General features: G+C 34.8%; 1 non-coding gene across 1 annotated transcript; it reads left to right on the top strand.

The window, feature by feature from the left end:
* Nucleotides 1–6,667: 6,667 nt before the first annotated feature.
* TRNAA-AGC (transfer RNA alanine (anticodon AGC)) lies at nt 6,668–6,740 on the top strand. Its single transcript has one exon. It is a non-coding gene; the product is annotated as a tRNA-Ala (tRNA).
* The last annotated feature ends 2,369 nt before the right edge of the window (nt 6,741–9,109 follow it).

Raw genomic sequence — 9,109 nt, 5'->3', positions numbered from 1 at the left:
CAAGGACTTGGTTGTGTTCTTATGCAGAGAGGGAAAGTTATTGCTTATGCCTCCCAATAGCTTAAGACACACGAAGTGAACTATACGACACACGATCTTGAGTTAGGAGCAGTGGTATTTGCTCTGAAGATCTAGAGACACTACTTATACGGAACAAAGAGCACTATTTTCACCGATCACAAGAGCCTTCAACACATTTTGATAAGAAGGAACTCAACATGCGGCAACGACGATGGGTTGAGTTACTCAATGATTACGAATGCGAAATTCGTTATCATCCTAGCAAGGCCAACGTGGTAGCTGACGCCCTCAGTCGAAAGGAATACACTGGTCGGAGGGTCAGATCTCTGACTATAACTATCCATTCCCACTTATCCACCCAAATTAAAGAGGCACAAATGGAAGTTTTGTGACCTGAAAACGTGGCGGGTGAATCCCTGCGGGGAATGGAAAAGAATCTAGAAGTCAAGGGTGGCGGAGCATATTATCTTATGGACCGAATCTGGACACCAAAACATGGCGGGTTCAGAGACGTAGTAATGACTGAGGCACACAACACGAGGTATTCCGTTCACCTGGGTTCAGATAAGATGTATCTGGATCTTAAAAACTTGTACTGGTGGCCTAACATGAAAGCAGAAATTGCTACCTTCGTAAGTAAATGCCTTACTTGCGCTAAGGTTAAGGTCGAGTATCAGAAACCTTTAGGATTACTACAACAACCGGAGATACCAGAATGGAAATGGGAACGGATCACTATGGACTTCATAACCAAGTTGCCCAAGACGACGGGTGGACTCGATACCATATGGGTCATCGTCGACAGGTTGACCAAATCCGCGCATTTCCTACCCATCAAGGAGACTGACAAAATGGAAAAGCTTACAAGAACTTACTTAAGGGAAGTAGTGCGACTGCATGGTGTTCCAATATCCATTATCTCCGACCGAGATAGTAGATTCACTTCAAGATTCTGGCAGTCACTACAAGGTTCCCTGGGGACTAAGCTAGACATGAGTACAACCTACCGCCCACAAACAGACGGGCAGAGTGAGAGAACGATACAGACTTTAGAAGATATGCTGAGAGCCTGTGTGATTGACTTTGGAAGGGCATGGGATATCCATTTACCCCTTGTCGAATTTTCATACAACAATAGTTATCATACAAGTATAAAGGCTGATCCGTTCGAAGCCCTCTATGGTCGAAAGTGCAGATCCCCTTTGTGCTGGATTGAAGTTGGAAATACCCAGTTAGCTAAAGGAAGAGTTCCTGAAAGCACTCTCACCAGTCTGGAAATCATACGAGAAACGACAGAGAAGATCGTTCAGATTCGTGAGCGATTGAAAGCCTCTAGAGACCGACAGAAAAGCTACGCTGACCAAAGGAGGAAACCTTTGGAATTCCAGGTAGGAGACCACGTCTTATTGAAGGTCTCACCGTGGAAGGGTTTAATACGCTTTGGAAAGCGTGGGAAACTAAATCCAAGATACATAGGGCCTTTCGAGATTCTTGCCAAAATCGGCCCTGTGGCTTACAAGCTTAACCTACCGCACGAACTTAGTAACATCCATCCAACCTTCCATGTCTTAAACTTGAAAAAGTGTCTGTCCGACGAGACTCTTGTTATTCCACTCGACGAGATCAAGATCAACGAGAGCCTCAACTTTGTGGAAGAACCAGCAGAAATCATGGACCGAGAGGTCAAACAAACAAAACAAAGTCGCATACCCATCGTGAAGGTTCGCTGGAGCGCCAAGCGGGGACCTGAATTCACATGGGAACGCGAAGATCAGATGAAACAAAAGTACCCTCATCTCTTTCATGTTCACTAATATCTTTACTACTTTAAATTTCGGGACGAAATTCTCTCTAACGGGGGGATCATGTGACAACTCGATATTTCAACTCTTTGTAATGGCCTAATAGGTAAAGTATTGTAAACATTTTTGAGTTAATAAAATTAACTTTGATAATAAAATATCCAAAAAGTTTCTATTTAAATTCTTCTATGTTTAAATATCATTAAACCATGACCATACGTAAAAAGAACGCCCAAATCCGACTTCGTATATTGAAGTTATTATTTTTCCAAGTTCAGCTTAGCAACAGACAGCTAAAAACTCGAATCGGAGATCGAGCGACATTTTGCCGGAATGACCTAAACGAGAATCGAAGGTCTCGACAATGGTATTTCAACGGTAAAAAGTCTGGCAAAAACCGACGTCAGATAAAGAAGTTATGAATTTTTAAAAGAAATTCCTTAATCACGTCATTTTAATAAATAAATAATAAAAATAATTTCGGAATTTGCCAACGGAATCTAAACGAAAGTTGTAGAGCGTAGTCTCACCTACGCGTGGATATAAAGACCATCGAAAATGGAGTTCGTATGAAGAAGATATGAATTTTTGAAGTTTATTAAATAAATTATATATTTATTTAATTCAAAATTCAAGCATAATCCGAAGAGGAGTCAGCGTCCTCATCCGAGGTACGCGCTGCGTACTCCTGTACGCCCTGCGTACCCGAGAGACTTGGCCTCGAATCGTCTACGTCGCCCTATGCGAGGCTACCGACCCGTCCGACCCGCCGTCCCATCCGACCCGGCAGACTGATCTGTCCCATCTGAAGCCGAGGCAGTCGAGGCTTCGGTCATGCATGACATACGCGTACGCGCTGCGTACGAGCGTACGCCCCGCGTACGAGGCTTCTCAGGCCCCCCTATAAATAGCATGCGAGGGCTTCCGAGAAAAATGCTCATTTCTCTCCTTTCTTTCACGATATTGCCTCGTTTTCCGTGCCCGTTCAAACCCAAAGCTCTGGTCTTTTTGCTCAAGTCCCGAGGGTCGATTTTACTCCCGAGATTCCCGAGAATCCCGAGAAAAATCCGTTTCCCGAGACGAAACTCTGCCCGGTTTTCCATCTCGCTATCTCAAAACTTTCAAGTGAGTTCATACCCCTTAATTTACCTTTTAAAGGTTCTATAAATTCTTTTATATGCTTTCAAGGGGGGGGGGGGGGTACAAGTAAAACACACGAGTATTATCGTGTGTTACATGAAGAACTCTTTTATATGCTTTTATATATCCAAATCACATGCGATTTACAAACTTTTAAGGAACTTTCATATATATATATATATATATATATATATATATATATATATATATATATATATATATATATATATATAACATATGTTAAAATAGCATTCTATCTTTTGAAATATAAATTTGTTGTAATACATGTATAAACTAAACTTTCTTAGGTTATACTTATCATTCTTAGACTCTACGCTGAAAATCTATGCTTTCATAACAAATGATTCCTTTTCTTGGTATTTCTAAACAAACGAGACACACTTTTAGAAAACTATAATAGGTATAGTTTTACGAACAAATTTCTAACTCTTATGTACTAGAAACATGAATTTCAAGAAGTCACTTTCGTATACAAGAACAAACGTAACATTTTAACAAGTAGATCTGCTTTTATACCACGGTTTTGTGAGACACTAACTTCATGTACGTTCGAGCACACATTTCAAGTCCTGTATTATATACTAGAATCCCTTGAAGGGGGAGCATGGTGTTTGTGTATAGATCTATACGGGCTTGACAACCCGCGCCCTGACTGTTAGCTGCAGTCCACCGTTTGGGGTGACAAACGTCATAACATTCCAATGCCTGAAGAACGTTGTGTATAGGCATTCTGAGGCAATAGTATGGTTATAAAACTCACATGGGGTATTAAAAATGCATTGATTTACAAGGTTTTCAAACACATTGGTTGTTTTACACTTACATACATTTTTAGAAACAAACATTGGTCTTGAGTGAAGGCCACTTTTATACTAGTATAGAATATAGGATTTTCTAAACACAAACAAACAAAGACAAAACATTTCATATCATACAAACATTGTCACTTAAATACTTATGAAACTCACCAGCTTAAATGTTGATCTACTCTTTCAAAATTACTTGTATGTCCCAGGAAATCAGTAATTTCAGGTATTCATTACGCTTTTGATGAAGGGATGCTGTGGCGCCAGTTTAATCTCGTATTTTGACATCATATTGTAATTGGTTTTGAACATGTAACTTTTGACAATTGTAAACTTTGAATTATATATATATGATGGTTGCATAGCTTTCTTTACTATGTATTCATTTGTTACGCTACCACATAAAGTCATCCACCCCCAAACGTTTCCGCCGTTCAGGTTTGGGGGTGTGACACAAGTTATCAACTTTATACCAAGACATCGAATCGAACAAGTTGATAAACTCTCCACATATAGTTATAAACGGTGTCTCTGTACCTCAATACTTAATCGGTTATAAAAGTTACCCTTTTCTTCAATGGCTAATGGTTCCTTTTCTTGCATGGCTAATGATTCATAGAAAATGTTGTGATTTAAGAGCGCCCTAAAAGTGTTTGATGAAATGCCAAAGAGAAATATGGTTGTATTGATTGTTCAACATGTCATGGCAGTCTCAGAATGTATTCATGGTTAGTGATGGAATTTTTATCGAATGTTTATCGAGTGTGCATCCGATCTCCATTGTTCTACTGATTTATGCATTTTTTTTACTTGTATATTTTTCCAACAGAATGTATATAGTAACTGAATCTTGAATTCCAGTTCTATCGGAATGAAATCACAAATTCCAATTCCGTTAGAATGGAATACATATATTTTCTCACTGATTTATACATGTTCTACAATTCTTGGTTATTACGATTCTTGGTTATTGGTTTTGGTGCAATTCACAAGTCCGCATATTTTTCCAAAGAAATTTAGTTTTTTTTATTGTTCATTTGCTAATGCATTATTGGATTCTAAACTACAATTGGATTTGTTTTCACAGAAGTTGATACTTGAAGAACAGACCACAAAATTGAAAGTGATTCTTAGTAACATTATTCTTTTAGAATGTATTAATATCTTTGTTATATTTTGATGTTTTTTTCTCGATTTGAAAGTTTTTTTTAGTTTTATTTATTTAACAATAAATGTACTTCTTAGCAATTACTACTCGTATTCTATAAAAATTAACATAATTTTTGTTTTTATCTTTCAATTGGTGGTTCAAGAATTTGTTATTCTACAAGAAGTTTTTAAAGTCATAATGAAGAAATATGTTCAAGAATATTTTTGTTATTTTATGGTTCAAGAATATTCTTATTTTTTAACATAAACATATTCTGCTAGAATGTTCAAATTAAAAGAATTATAATTCATAAAATCGAATTTTTAAAATTAATAGAATTTATGATCCCTTAAAATATGCAATTTTCCTTTATTAAATCTATATTAATTGACTAAAATACTCTTGTAATTAAATTAAATGGTATTTTTTTAGTTATATTTAATTCAATAATTTGTATTAATCACTTTATTAAAATAAGTAAAATAATTGGTCCACAATCATTTATACATACATACAATAATTAGTTAAAATACAATCTCTCTTTCTCTGACAATGACAATGACGACAACTTTTGGTGGTGGTGGTTCTTCCGGTGATGGGTGATGGTGGTGTTAAGTGATTCACGTGGCAGATAAAGGGAAGATAAAGGGAGGATGAGTGTTTACATTTTGCCTTTTCTTTTTTAATTATTTTAATAAAAAAATGATAATTTTAAAAAAAAATACTAACGGCAAATCCATCATTTTTAACATATATTTTTTTTTAAATAGACCAAAATTCCAACAAAATAAAAGATTTGGATCCTTAGTACTGCCCAAACTTTTTTGGATTAAAATGATAATTTTCTTTTATTGTTTTGTCCAAAAATTATCTAAAAAATAAAATACATATAACTAAAATATCCATTCCAAATAAAATAATTAAGATTAAACCATTTAATTAGGATTAGGTATCATTTAATGTTGAAAGGTTTTACTTCTCTTCGCATGCACTCGTTTTCTCATATTCTTCTCTGCACGACTGCACGCAATTTTTCTCATCAACTAATCATATTGAAATGTTTCAAATCGTTTTACTCCTCTTCTTTCTCCTACATATCGTGTGGTATGGTTGTGTTAGTAGGGGGGATCTTGACTTTTGGTGTGTGTGTTTTCTTCCTTCTGTATATGTTTGTTTTTGCATGTATCGTTTCAATATCTATGCGCCTTTAGTTTGGTTGTATCCTTATACTCCGTTGGCCTGTTTATGCCCTTTATCGATCGGTATTTGGAACAATTTTATTAGATGCTTATTGAGAAAAAGGATTTGTACTTGGTGGGAGTTTTTTGCTACACTTTGACCATTTTACCCCGGGATTGGTTATTTTGATGGGGGCTGTTTTCGTTTTGGTTAATTGAAGATTTCAACCTCATTACATAATTTTACATCCGTTTTTAGTTGTTCTGATGCTTTTTGCTCTCAGGTTTACGAGTGGGAAGATTTTTTTTTTTTTGTTTTGGACCATTTTACCCTCAAGATTGAAATTCATGATCATTACCCAAAGGATGAAAATTTTGTTTCCGAAAATGCTCATAAGAAAACCGAGGGAAGAAAACGACTTTCTTTTAGTGGATCATAATATTAATCTATTCAAACTTGAAACACATATATACTCTGGACTAATTAAATTCGTTTTCTAGAAATTAAAAAAAGAAGATTTAAGTGTGATATAACAATTGTAAACAAACGGGGATGTAGCTCAGATGGTAGAGCGCTCGCTTAGCATGCGAGAGGTACGGGGATCGATACCCCGCATCTCCATTTTTTAAATTTTACAATAATGGTCCCTTATATTCCAAAATGTTACCACTTTTTTACAATAGCAAAAACTATATGCAATAACCAGTTTTTGATTTCTAATTTTGTTCATCATCATTTAAGTTTGTTCTAGAAACTTTCTCAACGCAAATGGATTTTTTCTCCATAGTTTGTCATTAGAAACTAGCCATACAATCATACATTTCTTTAATTAATTTTGGGTTTAATGTTGTAAAAGTTCAATTATAAATATATTTTTTACAATTAAAATCCTATAAGTCTACTCTTATTAATAGAAATTTTATCTATTAAAATTTAATAATTTTATAGCAACTCATTTTAACTAATTATTCATGTTAATATTTAGCATTAGTACTATTAATTAGAATTAATATTCTTGATAGATTTGGGAGTGATTTTCTGAGACTTTGTAATTTGTAGCATGCATGTATGAGAATTATATCATGAATTGACCCACATTTTCATTAAAAAAACTAGTTTATGACAAAAAAGAAAGATTAAAACGACCAAAACCGATCTTCAAATTCAATATTCAATTGCAAGAATTTGAGATACACCTTATCATGCAAGAAGTTGATTTCGTTCGTTAATTCATTTTCATGCAGCCGGGCAGCCTCTCCTGCCCGTGACAGCCGGGCGGCCTCTCTTACCAGTCAGCTTCCACGATAGTAGAAACTTCGTCAAATCGACAATCTCCCCATCATCATTGAAACCCTTGTCGTCGTTAACCTTCAAATCATCATCTAATGGATCAGAGTTTCTTGATGTTATGATAGAAAGAAGTGTACGACAGACAATTACGGTGGACTTCAATGGCTCCGATGGTAAAATATCAAACCAATCGGAATCAGTGTGGAGGAGCATATGATGATACAGGAATTTCATCGATGGCAAATTGGCTCCGCAGATGTAACAATTTGGATTTCCATCGTCGTCTGCACACGGCAAATAGAATCTCTTTTTTTCTTCCATATTCAACTTCTGTTATCTGCGAAATCAAGAAAAAGATAAACAAGAGTTTTCAATTAGATTCGCATTAACTTGATAATTATCCAAGTTCGATAAGATCGGATGTTGAGAAAGAGAACTTACACACCAAATCGGAAACACAGTTTCTCTATATCTCCGGCGATAAAATGGGCGTTCTCCGGCAACGTTTTGTTTGTTGATGGTTGTGAAAAATCTAGCGGAAGAAGTGGGTGTTTATATAACACATGCAGTGGGGAGGTTTAGGGTTTCGTTGGTTTTTTGATTTTCTGTTTATATGTTTAATTTGGAAGGAAATCTTAACAACGGATCTTTACGCAATTAATGGTAATTGATATTTGCCAAAATTGAACTCTCAAGTAATAGTTTTAGGAATGGTTTAATTAATCAGGGACTCTAACTAACGATAACCCCTTACAACTAATGCAACCTGGATTAAAATTGATTTTGTTTAAATAAAATAGGCTTTTATGAAGTTTTGAAATACATTTGAATGTATTTTGGATAACTTTTAATCGGTTAATTTCATACATTTTTTATTAAGTTATTATGTTATATATAACATGTTTGGGATAATCATAAATCACAAGAAAATTGATCCATTTTAAATAACAAAAAGGCAACTCTGCAACCTTTGTTAATTAAAACATTCAAGAAATTCGGTCATTAAAAGAAAAAAAATTGTTGAAAATAAATAATAGTGTCTAGCAATAGTGACGTCTTGTTGTATCATATTGCTTTTTTTTTTTTTTTTCTAAATATAAGCTATAATAGTTGCATATATATTTTTTTTTGGTAGTTGCACCCTAGTACAAAAAAAGTGATTTTTTTTACCCAAGATGAAATTGAGTAGTTGTCTAAGTCACCCTAGGAACTCCCTCAAAAAAAAATTATATGCATATACATTTACGTCAAGGTATGCCTCTCTCTCTCTCACACACAAATCTTATACAAAAAATACAATAGAAGTCGGACTATAGTAAAATAAACGCTCTACAATACAAGTTAAAATGTAATTGTTTTATTTTAATATAAAAATAAAAATTTTGCATAGACATAGTAGGTAGGAGGTTATCTGTTTTATTTCAATATAAAAATAAAAGTTTTGCATAAACATAATAGGTAGGAGGTCACCACATTGTGCCCTTAACCTTTTTTGGATGCCAATTTTGTTTTCAAAAAAATATCTATAGATCTTATGTTATAACATTATTATATATGAACCGTTGAACTCTATTGATGGGCTTCACAACATACGACATAGGGAAACCGATCAAACGCGAAAGGTATAAATGTGATTTGATTTTTCATGCACACTTTTCATGTTTTAACACTTTGCATAAGGCAGCTTTTAAAGTGAAGTG

This window comes from Lactuca saligna, chromosome 9 (assembly GCF_052625555.1).
Source record: "Lactuca saligna cultivar CGN05327 chromosome 9, ASM5262555v1, whole genome shotgun sequence".
Taxonomy (NCBI): domain Eukaryota; kingdom Viridiplantae; phylum Streptophyta; class Magnoliopsida; order Asterales; family Asteraceae; genus Lactuca; species Lactuca saligna.
The sequence above is the reverse complement of the archived record's forward strand: the minus strand, read 5'-3'. Positions and strand labels throughout refer to the sequence as shown.